This window comes from Papio anubis, chromosome 1, assembly GCF_008728515.1.
Source record: "Papio anubis isolate 15944 chromosome 1, Panubis1.0, whole genome shotgun sequence".
NCBI classification, from domain to species: domain Eukaryota; kingdom Metazoa; phylum Chordata; class Mammalia; order Primates; family Cercopithecidae; genus Papio; species Papio anubis.
Window position 1 is genome coordinate 36,342,688 of NC_044976.1, and position 17,406 is coordinate 36,360,093.

The 17,406-nt window shown below is 53.3% G+C and overlaps 1 long non-coding RNA gene across 1 annotated transcript in view; it reads left to right on the plus strand.

Annotated features, from left to right (window-relative positions):
- Positions 1–14,985: 14,985 nt before the first annotated feature.
- LOC103883730 overlaps positions 14,986–17,406 on the plus strand; it is a 44,232-nt gene continuing 41,811 nt past the window's right edge. Inside the window, exon 1 of the long non-coding RNA XR_002522716.2 lies at positions 14,986–15,805. This is a non-coding gene — a long non-coding RNA (uncharacterized LOC103883730). The remainder of the gene's footprint in view (positions 15,806–17,406) is intronic.

A 17,406-nucleotide genomic window follows, 5' to 3' on the forward strand; every position in this document is an offset into this window, starting at 1 on the left:
CTGGTGGGCCTGGCCAGAGAACTCGCCAAAACTGGACAGCTGGCAGGAGTGGGGCAGGAGAGGGCCTGGCTTGAGGACAGCTACTCAGGGAAGCTGAGACCCAGGGCCTAAGCTCAAAACAGAGCCCACAGCATGAGTGTCTGCCTGGTTGCTGGCGTGCCTGAGCATGTCGGCTGGTGTCTCCGAGCTTGTCTTTGTGTGCATGTATGTGTCTGAGGGTATGCTGGGTGCGTGTGTTCTTATAAATGTGTGTGCATATCTATTAGTGCAAGAGCAGGTGCACCCAGAGTAGTTGTGCACATCTGTGTATCAAGGTGTGTCTGTGTCAGTGTGAGCCTACACATCTGTGTATAAGCGAACTTCTTGCATGCATACATCTGTCAGTATCTGTGTATGTCTGTGCATTTCTGCCTGCATCTGCACATGCCTGCTTGTACACTGTCCACGCAGGTAGGTCCACACTGGTGTGTGTCTGATGACCTCTGTCAGTATCTGCAGACATGAGTCCATGCTTTCTGTTAGCATCTGTGCAAGTGTCATCTACCTCTATGAGCATGTTTGTTCTTTCCAGTGCCTCTTTGTGTCCTGTACCTGTGTGTAAATCTGCCCATGCGTGTTGTGAGTGTCTCTGCAGCTGTGTCTGTAGGTTGGTGTATTTTGCAGTGTGTACATCTAGCGAGGGTATTGGTATCCACTTCGGGATGCAGGCATGGCTGTCTCAGGTTGAGCAGGATGGAATCTTCCCTGTGTCTGCAGTGGCTCCAGGTCATCACTTCCGTCTTTGCGCTGTGGCTGAGGTCTCCTGGGCTCTCATGTTCCTTTCCTCTGCTTGAAGGGAAGCTTTGCTCGGGGGTTTCCCAGGGTGCTGCCTCTGACAGGACTGGACCCTGGTGTCCCTGAAGGAGGACACACTTTGCCCTTTGGACTTATTTATCCCTCCTCTCACTCTTTCCTCATCTCATCTCCTTTCCAAATTCTTTTCTTCTTTCCATTCCTCATCCTTGTCCCTTTTTTCTCTCCCTCTTTCTTTCCTTCTCTCCTTCCTTCCCTCTTTGCAACTCGCTTGAAGAGACTGGGTCTTGGGCTGCTGTCGAGTGACAAATGACGTTTCAGAAGCCACACTTCAACCTCTGGAGAGGGGTCCCCACTCCCGCCCCCATGCAGATGCAGCTCCAGATCCACCCAGGCTCCCGGGGCTCTGTAAATTAAAGCCATTGCATGCCCCACTGCATTTTAATCATTAGCCCCCAGCAGTAGCTCCGAGTGAGAACCCATGACCTTTTCTCCTTCCCTTTTGAGAAGTCCTCTCCCACCGCTCCTGTACTGCTGGCAAAAGGCAGCCACACTGCCTGCTGGAAGACCTGCCAGCTTGGGCTTCAGAGTACTTCTGCCTCAGCTCCACGACGATCCCTTCTGTCATCGTGGGACCTTTCCTGGGATTTGATTTAGGGCAACGCTTCCTCCTGTATGCGTTCTGAGTCCTGCCTTCCCTGGCTGGTCCTCCTTGCTTAGTCACCCAGATCATTCCCAGACAGCTGCACCCTGGATATGGCTCCTCTCATGTGCTGCCTGGAAATGTCCCCTCTCTTCTCACCTGCTGAGAGGTCCTTCTGGGCACGGACTCGGGCACATTCATCCCTGCCTGCCCAACAGTTCCCTAGCCCAGGGCCTGGCCCACTGCAGTGCTGAAGGATGATTCTGGTAAGAAACAAGATACCCCAGCTCACATCTTGCAAGGATTATGCCTCCCCCACCCTCCCTTCTCCTTGTAGTTCTCTCCCTTCACTGATGATTTTGGATGCAATTTAAAATAAAAATATTGATTAAAAATGGAAACTATATAAATAAAAATAAAAACACTTAACATCAATGTGTCATTTGAGCTTTAACATGAAGAGAAAACATGTGAAGATAACAATTTGTGGACGATTCCAAATTAGCATGAAGTTCTCAGCTGGTAAGTATCTTGACTTTGTTCCCCTCTCTTGGGGTCTGTGGAATCCTGACCAGGCAGGTGGTGCAGTAGAGTGGGAGGAACTTGGCTTTGGTCTTGATAAGCCTGGGTTGAATCTCCCACTATGGGCTTTCTGAAGCTCAGTTTCCTTATCTGTGTAAAGGGGAGAAAGGCCCTACTTCATGGGGTGATTGTGAGGCTGATAGAAAAGGGCATAGAGGGGCCAGGCGCAGTGGCTCACGCCTGCAATCCCAGCACTTTGGGAGGCGAGGCAGGAGGAGTTCAAGACCAGCCTGTCCAACATGGTGAAACCCTGTCTCTACTAAAAATACAAAAATTAACTGGGCATAGTGGTGGGTGCTTGTAGTCCCAGCTACTCGGGAGGCCAAGTTGCGAGAATTGCTTGAGCACGGGAGGCAGAGGTTGTAGTGAGCCAAGATTGCACTACTGCATTCCAGCCTGGCCAACAGAGCAAGACTCCATCTTAAAAAAAAAAAAAAATCAGGTTGGTCTCGAACTCCTGACCTCAGGTGATCTGCCCGCCTCAGCCTCCCAAAGTGCTGGGATTACAGGCGAAACCCCACCTCTACTAAAAATACAAAAATTAGCCGGGCATAGTGGCAGGTGTCTATAATCCCAGCTACTCGGGAGGCTGAGGGAGGAGAATCGCTTGAACCCAGGAGGTGGAGGTTGCAGTGAGCCAAGATTGCACCATTGCACTCCAGCCTGGGTGACAGGGCAAGACTCTGTCTCAAAAAAGAAAAGAAAAAAGAAAGAAAGAAAGAAAATGGTGCACAGGGCCAGAAGCAGTGCCTCGTGTCTATCACCTTCAGAAGACAGCCAGAATCCAACCACTCCTTCCACAGCCACTGCCATAGTAGGGGTTCACGCCCAGTGGTCTATTCTCTACGCAGCAGCCACAGTGATCCTGTTAATTAACATTTAAGTCATAGCACATCACTTATCTGCTCAGAGCCTGCAGTGATGCCTATCTCATTGGGAGTAAAAACCAAGGTCATCATAGCAAGCTCAAGGCCTCACATGGTCAATCATCCCTCACCCCAGGGCCCCCATCCCTGTCTCTACTGTTCTCCCCCATTGCACCTCCCTTTAGCCCCACTGCCCTCCTGCCCTCCTGGCTGTTCCTGAACATGTGAGGCACTCTCCTGCCTCAGGGCCTTTGCACACACCATGCCCTTTGCTGGAATGCTCTTCCCCCAGATATCCTTGTGCCTCCCTCCATCACCCCCTTCAGGTCTTTACCCAAGTGTCCCCTTCTCCGTAAGGAAGACCCTGTTCTTTCTGACTTATCTTTATCTGTGGCACTTGTCACCATCCCGTATATATATATTTTTTTGCTGACTGATTGTCTATGTTGCTTGTCTCTCCCCGAGAGAATGTGAGCTCCTTGAGAGCAGGGATGTTTTGTCTTTGTTTTCACCATCTGGAACAGTGCCTGGCAAGTCACGGGCACTCAATAAATATTTGTTGAATGAATGAATTGCTCATCATTTTGGAGGGTGCCAAAACATAGGAGCAGCTATCTTCCAACTTGGGCAATCGGAGGTCAGCGTTCTGCAATTCTGAAAGGGCATTATTTCAGTATCACTTCGTTAGGGAGGCAGTGGGGGCCCTTGGGAGGAAACCCCAGGGTCCTTCCGCTTGGGGCAGCCAGCTCAGGAGGAAGTACCAGGTGCTGGTTCTCGACTGGTTGTCAACTCAGCGGGAGAGTCGACAGTGTGTTCTCACGGGGCAGCCAGGCATCAGGGATGCTGCTCCCTGGAAGCCTCTCTGTGCGCTCCCTGCCCCATGGCTGCAAGCATATCCAAGTCTAAGGCGGGCCTTCTAGGAGGCTCGCACTCAGCCAGGCCTCTCCATGGTAAGGGCACCAGAACCCGGAATAAACTCGGATTAAGGTAGGTATTTTAGTCGGTGCTGGAAAGTTAGGGGAGGATTAGCTACCGGAAGAGCACGGGCGGGGCACTGCAGGCCCAGGGAGCATCGTGGGCAGAGCTGAGCAGGTAGGAGGCTCTTGGTGCACTGGCTGGGGAGGGACAGGCAGCGAGGTGTGGCTGGAACGTGTCTACTTACCTGTGAGAACCTCCTGAAGCCAAGATTGGGTCTGCTCCATCCTTGCCTGTCCCTGTAGTGGTGCCCGGCCCTGAAAAGTGCCATTGACGTCGACTGTGTGGCCTGTTCAGCTCAGGCCAGGAGTCTAGGAATTGGGTGGTTTAGGCACCTCTGATGGTGCATATCAGACCTCAGAACAGGCCTTGGAGAAGACGGGGTGGGGGTTTTGGCTGGGAGGATGGTCTAATCTGTTTGGTTGTTGCGAAAATAATTGCAGTCTTGCCGTTAACTTTGGTAAAACTGCAATTACTTTTGCACCAACCTAATACCTTTATTTCCTTTTTCTTTTTTTTAAACAATGTTTTGTAATCTACCTTTATTTTAAAAGTAGTTTCTTCCAAGAGGGGCACAAGGGTTTCTCCAGAGCTAGAGATGAACCCAGGTCAGAATGATCTCCCTAATCTGGACACATTCATGGCTAAATATGGCTTTGTCTGAATTTTAGAACAGGGTTCTTTACTTTTTTCTTTCTTTCTTTTTTTTTTAATGCCATGAACTTCTTTAGCAGTCTTCTAAAGTTGTGTTTTTATTCTTTGTTATTATTATTTTTTAGAGACAGGGTTTTTAGAGACATTATTTTGTAGAGACAGAGCTCTGTGGCTCAGGCTGGAGTGCAGTGGCATGATCATAGCTCACTACAGCCTCTAACTTATGGGCTCAAGGAATCCTTCCACCTCAGCCTTCCAAGTAGCTAAGGCTACAGGTGCGTGCCATCACTTTCAGTTAATTAAAACTTTTTTTTTTTTTTTTGTAGAGGCGGGATCTCGCCATGTTGCCACACTGGTCTTGAACTCTTGGCCTCAAGTGATCCTCCCACCTCGGCCTCCCAAAGTGCTGGGATTACAGGTGTGAGTCACCATGCCCAGACCAAAACAGTGTTTTTAAATGCATAAAATGAGATACATAGGATTACAAAGGAATGGTTACGGTTCTAACCATAGATCCCAAGTTAAAATGGCCAGTTACGCTCTTTTCGAGGACAAATATTCCAGCCTCTGAAAACAGAGCACAAACCTTGGCTTCTCCTCCTGCACACTGGAGGGTGGGGCTGGGGGAGGTGTTTGTGCATATTTTTGCAGGGCTGTCCTGGGGGTGGAGATACATGTCTGAGAGGCAGAGTTTGGAACCCTAGGGGGATGCCACTTGGAGGCAGATGGCTGGGCTGCCTGGGGGAAGGGGTGAGCACCCCATTTCTGGAGGTGGTGAGCTGGAGGCCCATCTGTCAGGGATTCTGGGGTCAGGCTGGGGTGGGTGATTTCTGCCCAGGTGGGAGAGGATTTTGATTGTGAATCTAGGAGGTACCCAGGGCTCTAGGATCTTTCTCTTTTGCCAAGCCCTGAGTCACCCCGGCCGCCCTGGGAATCTGAGAATGGTTACTTTGTGCTGGCTTCTGCCCGCCAGGCCCATAGCAACGAATTTACCCCAGTGCCATTTCCAATTTGCCTCAGAACCAGTAATTGATCTTGTTCTTTGGAAGACAATGGCTTCAGGCTAGGGAAACACCTCGCTCCTCTGTCTGGCTTCCAAAACCATTCCTGGGGAAGGGGATGGATTGTAAACCGTATCACCCATCCTCCCCCAATAGCTGTGCAGGGTTGCAGTTCTGAACCTAGGATGGGGTCCCTCCTTCTTTCCTCTGTGGCACCGTCACCCTCCCTGGCAGCTTCAAGGTCTTCAACATCACCCGACAGCCTTTGAAATTGTCCAGTCCAAATCCCCTGTGTGGGAGCATGGATGGGGTCACTGAGGCCTAGAGAGGGCAAGGACTTTGCCTAAGTCACATAGCCTCAGGGTAGCAGGGCGGGTTGTGGAACCTCAGCACTGACTCATCCTGCTGCGTCTCGAGTAGGGAGAGCTGGCAGTGGGAAGGCAGCCCCAGGTCTCCTTTGACAAACACATCATGCTTCCCACCTAAACCACCTCCGTGGGTGGGGAGCTGGGGACTGGTCTATTAGCTTTCTCCCGCTGTCCCCCGAGGGTGCATTTGTCTGTTTTGCATTTTTTCCGGGCTGTAGTTAGACAACTCCCGGTCCTGCGGGGAGCGCTGCAAAGAGAAAATGTCAGGGCGACATGCCGCCAAGATAACATTAGCGAAATATCAAGTCCTTTATGATGTCAGGAGGGATTCCTTCCCGCTGCCGAAGCTGCCTAATGACATCATAAAATAGGCCTGCGGCAGCCGCAGTCCCCCTGAGTCATCAATCAGCCCCGTTCGTGGAGGGCCCCAGCCTGCACGTGGGGTGGGGGTGCTGGATTTTAAACTCAAAGGAGGCCCCAACCCAGCAGCACTGTGATGAACTGAGGGACAGAAGACACCCACAGCTCCCAGAAAGGGGCAGCCTCCTGGTGGCAGGGCCCCTCCACGGCTGACCTGGACACTAGGGGACAGGCATGGCTCTGAGACCCCTCGGAGATCTTGAGGCTGAGTTGGCTGCCATAGGAAATTAATGCCTCCCGGGGAGGACCGCACCCAGCCTAGAGTACCTCCATGGTGCTCAATGAGAAAAGAGACCCAAGCCCAGACTTCTGGTTTGCTGAGGGCTGACCTGTCTCTTGAGGGACAGACAGGACTGCTGGGGCCACGGACCTCATCATCTGGTGCAATGAGACCAAGAGTCACCCCACTGGAGACAGACAGAGGAGGTCTTTGGCTCCTTTGAGGCTGGCGTGTACTCCTGCATGTTTTGTGTGTACACTTGCGTGTGTCCATCTAGCTGTATAAATGTAGGAGTGTCCGCAGCACGCTGACAAATGGGTTGGTCCGCGTGTGTACAGCCTGTGTATACACACTCATGCCCGCATGCCTACTGTCCACCGCTTGCATTTTTGTGTGTCTGAGTCTACAGCTGCCTAGATATCCCTCTCCATGTCCACGTGCTTGTGTTTAAGCGTGTCAAAGTGTCTGCAGATGTGGGGAAGGAGATGTGGAAGTGGATAAGGAGGATTGAAAGGAGAAGGGGGATCCCAGAGGGTGAGTGGGTACGTGGGGTATAGGGGTGCCAAGCATGTTCACTCATCACGCTAGGCTGAGGACATTGGCTGTGTTTTGGAATCACCTGGGGAAGTTGTAAAATCTACCCATGCTGCAGTCTCCCCTTAGATCAATGAAATCAGGACCTCTGGAGCCAGGGCCCAGCTACCGGCATTTTTTAAAGCCTCCCCAGACGATTGTAAAGTGCCACTGGGGTTGAGAACCAGGGGTGTACTCAAGCCTGGCTATTCTCAGTGTGGTCTGAGGACTCATAGCATCAGCCCACCTAGGAGTTTCAGAGAAATGCAGAATGCCAGGCCCTGTGCCAGACCTCTTGAGTCATAATCTGCATTTTCATCCTACAATCTGTATTTGAATAGGATCCCCAGGTGATCTGTACATCCATTAAAGCTTGAGAAGAGTAGAGCGGTGCTTCTCCACATGAGCAGGCAACAGAACGTGTTTTAACAAACCCTCCGGGGTGATTCTGTTGCAGAATTTCTGATTCAGTAGGTCTGGGGTGGTGTCTAAGAATGTGCTTTTCTAACGAGTTCCCAGGTGATGCTGATGCGGCCAACCTGGGGCCTACACTTTGAGAACCACTGGTATGATTGTAGCATACGAAGGAGGCGGACGGCTGGTTGGGGGAAAGGCAGTGGAGGCGGGGGTGTTGGGGAGGGAAGGTGGAATGGAAGGGGAGAGGACAGCTCAGTCACCTGGGAAGATCATGTCCCTCGAGGGTCTGCCCTGTCATTGTCATAGGGTCTTGATTTTCCTGACTCTTGGGTCAGGCCAGGGATGGGGCTAGTAAAGGGAACAAGAAACATACAGAACTCTCCCGAGAACTGCCGGCATTTATCCTCTCCTTTCTAGTCCCCGCAGAGCCTCTCCCACCCCTCGTTCTGTGCAGTAAAAGGATCCAGGGCTGGATACTTCTCTGGCTCCTGAGAGCCCCAAAGACGCTGGCCCTCCCTGAGCCTGAGCTCATCAAAATGCTTATATGCCTTCTTGGGGGGTCCAGCGCTCAGAGGAGTCTCAATAATCAGGGCACCCATGTGTCCAGTTTGCCTGTGGCAGTCAGTTTCCGATAATCATCCTTTCATTCTCAAAAGTTTGCATGATAAGCCATATGGCTCCCTACTAATAATGGTTACCGAAATGATGAAAGTTCGGTTGAGGTAGAGGGGAGGAGGCTGAGAGGGTGCGGTGTGGGAGGGGACTGGGTGTCTTCCAAGGGAAGCCCTCTGGAAACCTGCCTTCCAGGGCCCCTCTGCCTTGCCTGGCTTCCTTGGGGAGGAATGGTAGGGAGGGCCTTTCCCAGGAGGGGTCAGTAATTGGGGGGAGGGGTCTCTCCTATGGGGCGGCCAGCCTTGTCTATCCTCCGGTGTGGAGGCAGGAGGTGGAGTGGGGGTGGCGGTGGGAGCAGAGGACGGGCAGGTACAGGCTCAGCTGCAGCCCCTCTCTTGCCTGGGGCCAGACCGTAGTATCAGTACCTCTTTTGCCTGCATCTCCGCCCCAGGAACCTGAGGGCTGGGGGAGGAGATAGGGATCAGTGGGAATACCAGAGGTGTGAGGCAGGCATGACCTCACCCAGGGTGTGCCTGCTCTCTGAGCCCTGCCAGGCCACCCTCCACCCGCTCCCAGGTACCCCTAGGCCGGGTTAGACAACAAGCTTCAGCCAGCCATGGCAGGGGCGTCCCAACGCGCTGGCTGGGTCCCAGCCAGGCTGAGGCAGGGAACTGGGTAGCCTAGTGCTACCCAATACTTCATCTGGAAATAGCCGATAGTGAACCAAAGTGGATCTTCTCCCCCCGTCCCTGCGGGGTCCCTGGGGGCTGGTGCATTTGGGGGAACAGCAGGGAAGTAGAGTTGGGACTGGGGAGAGCAATTTAGGGCTGGAATTTTGCCAGAGACTTGTGGTCCAGAAACAAGGGAAGTTAGTACTTTCAAATGACCAGGGGAACTGGGAGACCTGTCTCAGCTTGGGACGGGAGTGAAAGTCAGGAAGAAGTTGGTCCAGCAGGGTGGGCCAGTAGAAGAATGCCACTGTGTGCCCAGTGGTGTGCTCATTGGCATTAACTTGGAAATCACAGGCAGAAAAGCCAGAGGAGGCGGTGGGAAGTATTTACCAAGCCACATACGTTAAAGCACCTCTTGGTAACTTCCGATTCTGGATGACCCCAGAGATTCACATGTGGTAAGGTGGGCTGTTAAAGTCAAGTGGTTGACACGGGCTTGGTGGAGTATGGGTGGCCCCCTAGAAACTGTGAGTCTCCTGAAAATGTACGGGGAGGGCTCTAGGAGAAAATGCTCCCACCCTTGACTATCTGCTGAATGGGCCCGAGCCTCCTGGCTAGGGGCCCCTCCCAGCTGCCCTGTCATCACTCAGCAGTCCCCATTTATGCCTGAAAGCACACTCAGGCCCTCCCCACACATGCTCTCCTATCCCCATCCCACTCGTCTACAAGCGTACCCATGCCACCCCTGCATACACTGGCGCCCACCACCTCCATGCACATCCCACACCCGAAAGCACAGGGAGGCCTCACCCAGGAGCTTCGCACAGAATGCGCCCTCCAGACATCTTTGCATAATGAGTGAACCGATCCATCTTTGAGCCGTGACCTTTTCTGGCCATGCTCCTTGTCTGTGGGTTCAGAGTCCCAAACCCAGCAGGGAAGAGGGGGCAGACAGCATTTGCCCCAGGGCTAAAGGCTATAACCCCGCTCTCCAGAACATCACCTGGTGGTGGCCTTCCCCGCCTTGTGGATCTGAGCTGCTATTCAGAGTTCCCTTCCCCCATGTGCCAGGGACCCCTGGCTGTATTTCTGCCTATCGTCCTCTGAGTCATTTTTTGTTTAGCAAATGTTTCCTCGGCTTTCTGTGTATCTGGCCTTCTACTGAACTCTGGGGCCCAGAGACCAGGAGAATAGTTAGCTCATCCCTTCCAAAGGACACCCAGTGACTCTGCGGCTTGGCAAGACCCTCAAGCTGGCCACCCCTCCATTCTGGGATTATATCCTTCCTGGACCCTTCCCCCACCTTCACTCCCACTTCTGTCCTCACACTCACACACTTTTCTGTACCATGTGACAACCACTCTCCTCCTCCTTGCCATTCTGCTCCACCCCTCCTTTTCTTTCTTCACTCTGCTTTGGCTGGATGACAACACCTGGTGGCCTGGTTGTGTCCTCTTGGTTCTGGGACAGTGGCGGGAGTGTTGTGGAGGGTCTCGGACCCTTCTCTGGCAGCTGACACTCCTGTTTTGGTGCTGGGAGGAGCAGAGCCAGTTGGAACCCATGTGGGTGGGTGGAGGCTGTCCCTGCTGGGTTCTGGTTAGGGGTTTTGGCTTCTTGAGGGCCTGAAGCATGGCAGGGAGGGGAGGGAGGAAAGGAGGGGGAGGAAGGAAGAGAAAGAGAGAATGGGAGATAGAAACAAGAGTGAAAGAAAGCCACAGAGACTGAGAAATAGAATTGGGACAAACGAACCAACAGACAGAGATTCTGACTCTATTACCAGGCACTTGTAAAAGATCACTGTTGGCCAGGAAGTGGCTCACACCTGTAATCCCAGTGCTATGGGAGGCCAGGGTGGGCAGATTGCTTGAGTTCAAGAGTTTGGGACCAGGCTGAGCAACATAGTGAGACTCTGTCTCTACAAAACACAAAAAATTAGCTAGGCATGGTGGTGCGTGCCTGTAGTCCCGGGCTACTCAAGAGGCTGAGGCAAGATGATCGCTTGAGCCCAGGAGGTGGAGGTTGCAGTGAGCCAAGACTGTGCCACTGCACTCCAGCCTGGGTTACAGAGTGAGACCCTGTCTCGAAAAAAAAAAAAAAAAAAAAAAAATCGCTGACCTTTCTTAGGCATGCACTTGGATCTATCTCAGTGCGTGAAGAGATGCAGTATGTGATGCCTGGCCCTGGGATGGCCTCAGAAAGGGCTTGGGTCCTGTCCTGGACTCCAGCTGCATTTGGCCACAGTGCCCACTCCTGCTGTGAGGGCTGGAGGGTGCCCTCCAGGAGGAGACCTTGGAGAGTGGCAGTGACGTTTCTTTGAGGGTACTGTGGCCCTGGGATGCTCTTGTTTTCCCTTCCATGGCCCCCACCTTGTTGCGGTCTTGACACCCCTCAGCTCAAGCCTTCAGGGAGCTTCAGAGATTGGAACTGAGCTTTGTAGAGGATTTCGTGCATTTTCAGCAGCCTCTGGCCGCACCTCACATGGATGGCTTTCAGCCTTTCCTCAGATCCTGGATCTCGGGTCGCCCTCCTTTGTCCCTGGCTGTGACCTTGGACCCTCTGGTCCCTGTGAGGCTACCTAGGAGGGGGTGGGACTGGGGGTTCAAGATAAGGAGCCTGACCTCTCCTCCTTTCCAGCTGAACTGTCAAGAAGCTCCCGGGCAGGTTCTGATCCATCCCAACCTGCTCTGCAGGCCTCCTGGGCCCCTCCTTTGCCCTTTGCCTGGGGGACCCCTCCCCAGCCACGGCCAAGGCCCAGGAGCCCTGCTAAGAGCCACGAGCAATCTCCTGAACTTAACAAGGGATCATGGCAGGAGCAGAGAGTCCCTTTGTGTCCTCACAGCACAGCACGCACCCGCCCCAGGACAGAGGGGCCCTGGCAGCCTCCAGCCTGGTTATCTGATTTGGGGGCTGATGGGGTTTCTAATGGAAAACAATATGGTAATTTCAGAATGTTCCTGATTAGATGAAAATGATATTGCATCAAAGTTACTTCCTTAATTTATTCAGAAAATAACAAGAGAGAATTCTCTCCTAAGATCCTTAATTAAACCAGAGCTTCCACCGCAGGCAAAGCAAGCTCTGAGCTCCAGGTGTGGGGAACAAAGGCCGCTCCTGGCCTGAATCTCTGAGGGCTGCCCTTGGCTGTGGGGTCTGGGCAGGTCTTTACCCAGATAGGCTGCCCATTCTGTGGAGAGGGGGCGTTGGCAGAGAGAGGGCCCAGGATGAGGCTCCTTCTGCAAGGGCCAGTGGGGTGGTCATCCTAGAATCATTCCAGTCCTGTCCTGCCTTTCTATCTTCTCCAACTTCTTCCTGCTGGGTCCCCAGTGATCCTGATCCACGGAGACTCAGAAAGCTGGGGTGGCAAAGCTGGGAGCCCAGGGCATCTTCAATACATGGGCCAGCTGGGTAAGCATGGAAGATGCTGGTAGGGCCAGTTAGGATCTGCACTGGGTCAGCTTGGGGCAGTCGGCACACCTGAAAAGTCTTCAACAAACAGGCTCTGATTTGAGAGGGAGAGGCAGGGCTAAGAGAAAGAATACAAGAAGCTGAAGCATCTGGACGTTAGCAACGGGGGAAGGAAGTTGTGGCAGCTCTTAGGCCTGAAGGGGCAAGGGAAGGAAGGACAGAGATGGGGCCGCTGGACAGAGCTGTGGCCATAGAATAACTCAGCCAGTGCCTGAATGCAGTGAGTCAGAGGAGATGGGAGACATGTTCCCAGCCTCTTTCTTTTCCTGCCCTTGATTCCCTGCTGGTGCCACATATTAGCTGGACTGGACTGGAAGCCAGAGGGTGGGAGAGCCTGGGAGACACACTTCATAGGGAAGGCCCCTGGAGGGCCCAGAACAGGGCAGAAAGTGAATCTGGGGACAGAAAGCACAGCTTCCAAGGTGATGGTAAACAACCTTTCATCTGTCGAATGCCTCAGAATTTCTCCAGCACATTCTCATCCATTTTCCTTGTCATTCCCCGCAATCGCCCTAAGTATACATTTTTGTCTCTAGGAGGAAGCAGGCTCAGAGAGGTCAAGTGATGTCCCTGAAATCACACAGTGAAGAGGTAATGGAGTTGAATTCCATTCTGCTTTACTCCACCTCCCTCCCCATTTTTCCCCCAATGAGACCCTCGTGTGTATGAAAGTGCTAGTCTGAGCTGGGTGTTACAAAGGCTCCGGGTGTGGAAGGGCCCTGCCTAGAGGCTTCTGTGAGACCATGAGGGAAGTCCTGCCTCCTGCCCGTGGCATGTCAGCAGGGCTTTGGTACCAAAAATGTCTAATTCGCGTGGGACCTCCTGTTTTGGGGTCTGCTATAGAGTGGGGTGAGTCTGGGATCTGCTGGAGCAGGAGCTGAAAAAGGAGGCATCATTCCTGAGTTGGAATCATTTTGGAAGGAACTCCCCGTATTCCCAGGGACCATCTCCATTTGTCCACATGCCTGCTGGTTACACTGCACCAGCCTCAGTCCCTCCCCAGCAGACACCAGCACCCCACCTACTGAGCAGTGTAGCAGGGGCCAGGAATGGCTGGGGATCCGTGTGTTTAATCCTCTGGGTGGCAGGAAGAACCTGGGTGGGGTTCTTGGGAAGCTTTTGACTTTGAACTCTGATGTGGCAAACGGGTAGAGAGTTAGAAACGTGGGCTCTGAAACTGACTCAGAAGGATCATGAAGTGTGAGAAGAGTTCTGAGGGTGGGGAGGCTGGCAAGGCACATGCTTGTATACGTGGGTGTGTGTGTATACATCAGCACATATGTGTGTGAGGATGTGTGTGCAAGAGGAAGAGAATTGTTAGGTCATTGGAGATCAAAGGGTCAAGGTCAAAGGAAGCAGGGCTTGGATGGACTGTGCAAGGTGATAATAATAGAAGCAGCTAGCATTTATGTAACACTGTATGACAAGCCTGTTCCAGGCCCTTTACATAATTAACTATTTTAAATCCTTGCAACCAATTCAGGAGGTAGATACTATTATTACCCCATTTTATAGGTGAGGAAACTGAGACACAGAGGGGTTCAATGACGAGCCCCAATATCGGAGCTAGGATTTGGGCCCAGGCCCAAGTCTTGACCACTGAGGAGTACTGCGGCCCCCAGCCTGTCCTGGAGGGCATGGTCCTGGACCGTGCCTCCTGCCTGGGGCTTCTGGACTGCTACTTTGATGCTCTCTCTGTGTGTCATGCTCTTTGTCCCCAGCAGGTCTGTTTTGGGGAGATGTGAAGTTGTTCCCACAAAGTTCAAGTATCAGGCAGGAGGTCCTAACTGAGCCAAAACAAGGAGGTATCAAAGAAGCTTGGGTTTGGGGGAGCCATTCATCCTGGATGGCAGGATGCAGGGAGTGTAGGGGGATGAGGCAGAGAAGTGAGCAGGGGTGATGTGTAAAGGGACTTTGTCGGCCAGACTAAGTCATGACACCTCCATCCTATAGCATGGGGGCAGGAGCCTTTGATAAGGGTTTCACACAGGAGAGTGGCATGGTCATCCTCGAAGGCTCACTGTGGTGCAGTGTGGACTGGAGCAGGAGAGACTGGAGACTGAGCAGTTGATGAGCTGCGTAATGCCAAAACCCCCAGGCAAAAGGTGATAAGGCCTGGGCTGGGTCAGGAGGTGAAAACGGGGAGATGCTCTTAAGAGGTAGAAGCCTCAGTGTTGGGGATAGACTGGACATGATGGGGTGGGGGAAGGGAGTCGCTGAGAAGGACACCTAGGTTTTTGGGTACCTGGTGGGGGTAGGAGTCGTATGAGGAAGAGCAGCTCCTGCTAGTCCCGTAGGTCCCTCAAGGCAGCAGGAAGTCTGTGGCCCTGGTGGCTGAGGCTCAGCTACCTGGAGGAGCCCAGGAAAAGTGACCAGGGCATCTTCCCCTAGGCCAGGTAACATGACCCTGGAGAGATTTGGATCAGCCCTGGATTCTTTCCTGCTGGACCCCAGAGGCTGGGGAGGCAGGAGGGCAGAGGCATGGCAGTGGACACATCAGGAAATGAGGGGCAGGGATTGGTTTCCTTTGGAATCATTTTCACTTTCCTTTGACTCCTCTGTTTCTAAAAGACTCAAACAGGAGATGGCAGAGAAGGAAAACTCTATATCATTCATTCTTTTTTTTTTTTTTCTTTTTGAGACGGAGTCTCACCCTGTCACCCAGGCTGGAGTGCAGTGGCACGGTCTCATCTCACTACAACCTCCGCATTCTGGGCTCAAGCGATCCCCTTGCCCCGGCCTCGTGAATAGCTGGGAATACAGGCACGTGCCACCATGCCTTGCTAATTTTTGTATTTTTCTAAAGATGGTGTTTCAACTCCTGAACGGTTTCGAACTCCTGACCTCAAGTGATCCGCCTGCCTTGGCCTCCCAAAGTGCTGGGATTATAGACGTGAGCCACCGCACCCGGCCTCATCATTCATTCTTAAATCTGAAATTCCAGAGAAGCCCTGTGCTACAGTGGTTAGAACTCTCGTTCTGTGGTTAGCTGGGCTTCACATTCCAAAGTTATCACTTTGTAGCTGGGTGTTCTTGGGCAAACCACTCTACCTCTCTGAGCCTTAGTTTCCTCATCTGGCAGTTAGGGCTCATTCTAACACAAACCTCATAGGCTTGTTGTGAAGTTTAAGGTAGTGAAGGACCTCCACGGCAACTTGTTATGATGCTCAGATCTGCGCAGGGTGACAGGGAACAGGGCTGCTATGACGTGTCTCCTAGGAGGCTTCCCCCCATCCACAGGGAGGGAACAAGGCTATTCTTTTGGGACTGGGGATACGGAAGAAGGGGAGGGGTGCCTGTAAGTCTTTACTGCCTGGCAATTCCAGGCTCTGCCTCTTTCTTGCAATCCTGGAAAAAAAATGGCAACCCCCCAACTCCCCATCTCCGCTGCCTAGACATGGGCCTCTCCAGATAGGATCTGGACCTGCCACGCCTCAGCCTTTCCCCCTGGCTGCAGACAGTGTCCAGCTCAGCCCACCTTCTCCCGCCAGAGCAGTGCCTCGACTCTAGCTGCCGGCTGCCTGCAGGCCCTAACCCGAAGCCAGGGTAAGTGGTCCTCGAGCTCTCAGAGGACCTGGAGGGCGTTCTGAGGTCAGGGCAGGACTCAGCCTTGCCACAGACCCATCTACATCCTTCCAAGGTCAGAGCCCATAGTCAGAGCCCACAAGGAAGGCAGCAGAGGGTGGTCACTCCCCTCTCCCCCTGGCTCCAGCTCCAGGAGCCAGGGACCTGACCCCTGGGCTGAACTCGGCTGTTACCTCAACCCCAACTCAGAGAGTTTGCTGGCAGCAGCCTGGATGACTTTGGTGTAGTTTCTGTGGTTTAATAAGCTACAAAAACGACATTATTTTAAGCCAATCTGGATATAGCACAAAAACTCTCACCCCGTCTGTTCTGTGAAACTCAGATACCCTGACGAGAACACAGCTCACAACCAACTAATACAATATTCTACTGGGCGCGCTGTCAGCGGGCCCCACGCGGGAGCCGGCTCCCCGAGGACGGCCCAGCCGCGCAGCGCAGGCCGAGGAGGGAGGCGGCGGCCGGGGCGGCGGAGCAGGCGGAGGGCCCAGGGCCCGGGTGGGGGCCTCGCGGGGTTGGGGGGACTGCCTGTCTTCTCCCGGAGCAGCTGGGGCCGGCCACACAGAACCCCCTCACGGCTCCCCTGCCCCCCTGCATGGGGACGCGGGGAGGAGAGGAGAGAGGAGAGGAGAGGCGATAGGAGAGGAGAGGAGAGGAGATAGGATAGGAGAGGAGAGGAGAGAGGAGAGGAAAGGAGAGAAGAGAAGAGAAGAGAGGAGAGGAGAGGAGAAGAGAGGAGAGGCGCGTTCTGGCCTGCTGACAGCAGTTCTACTCCCACAACTCACATATGTCTGATTCCGAAGCAGGGAAGTGTGTCCAACACACCCAATGCAAAGACAGGTTGTTGAATATTTTTTCTCTCATCACTAAAAAGGATTCCCTGCTGGGTGCAATCAAGATCCATAAACTCGCGGCTCGAGTCGGTGTGAAAGCAGCGCTCCAGCCCAGACTCCCTCGCTGGCGCTAAATGCAGGCTCCGGGCGGGCGGAGATGCGCCGGCATCCGCTAGCAGCCTGGCCTTGCGACCGGCAGTTCCCGGCACATTAGGCAGTGCGCTTATTTTGGGCTCCGCTTCAGTGGATTAACTTTCAGTGTAAAGTTTTGAAGCTCGAGCACCGTCCCCGTGACACTGCCCCCTCCCCTTTCGGTGGGTACCAAACTTTACAGAGCCAGAGTCAAGGAGAGCTGGCTGAGTTCTCAGCAGCCCGGGGGTTCAGCGGCTGTTCTCCCTGGCAGCCTGGAGAGTCCCCCAGCTGGCTGACCCAGCCTGCCTCGGTGGGGACCAGGTGCCAACGCTTCTCTCCGGGGCAGAGACACTGAGCTTGCAGGACTTCGGTGATTTTGCAAGGTTCCCGTCAGGGTTGGTCTGGGCTAAACTAGTCTCATTACTGCTGGTGGTGGCAAGCCTGGTATCACCGCCCTCCACTCACTGGCTCCCTCCTGCCTTGGCGATAGGAACCCAGGATGCATCCTGGAGGCTGGAATCCTGATGTTTATATGAAGATAAGGGTGCCTTCTTTCTTCTGAGATGCCTTCCTTATCCCTCAAGTAGGGAGGCTGAGGCA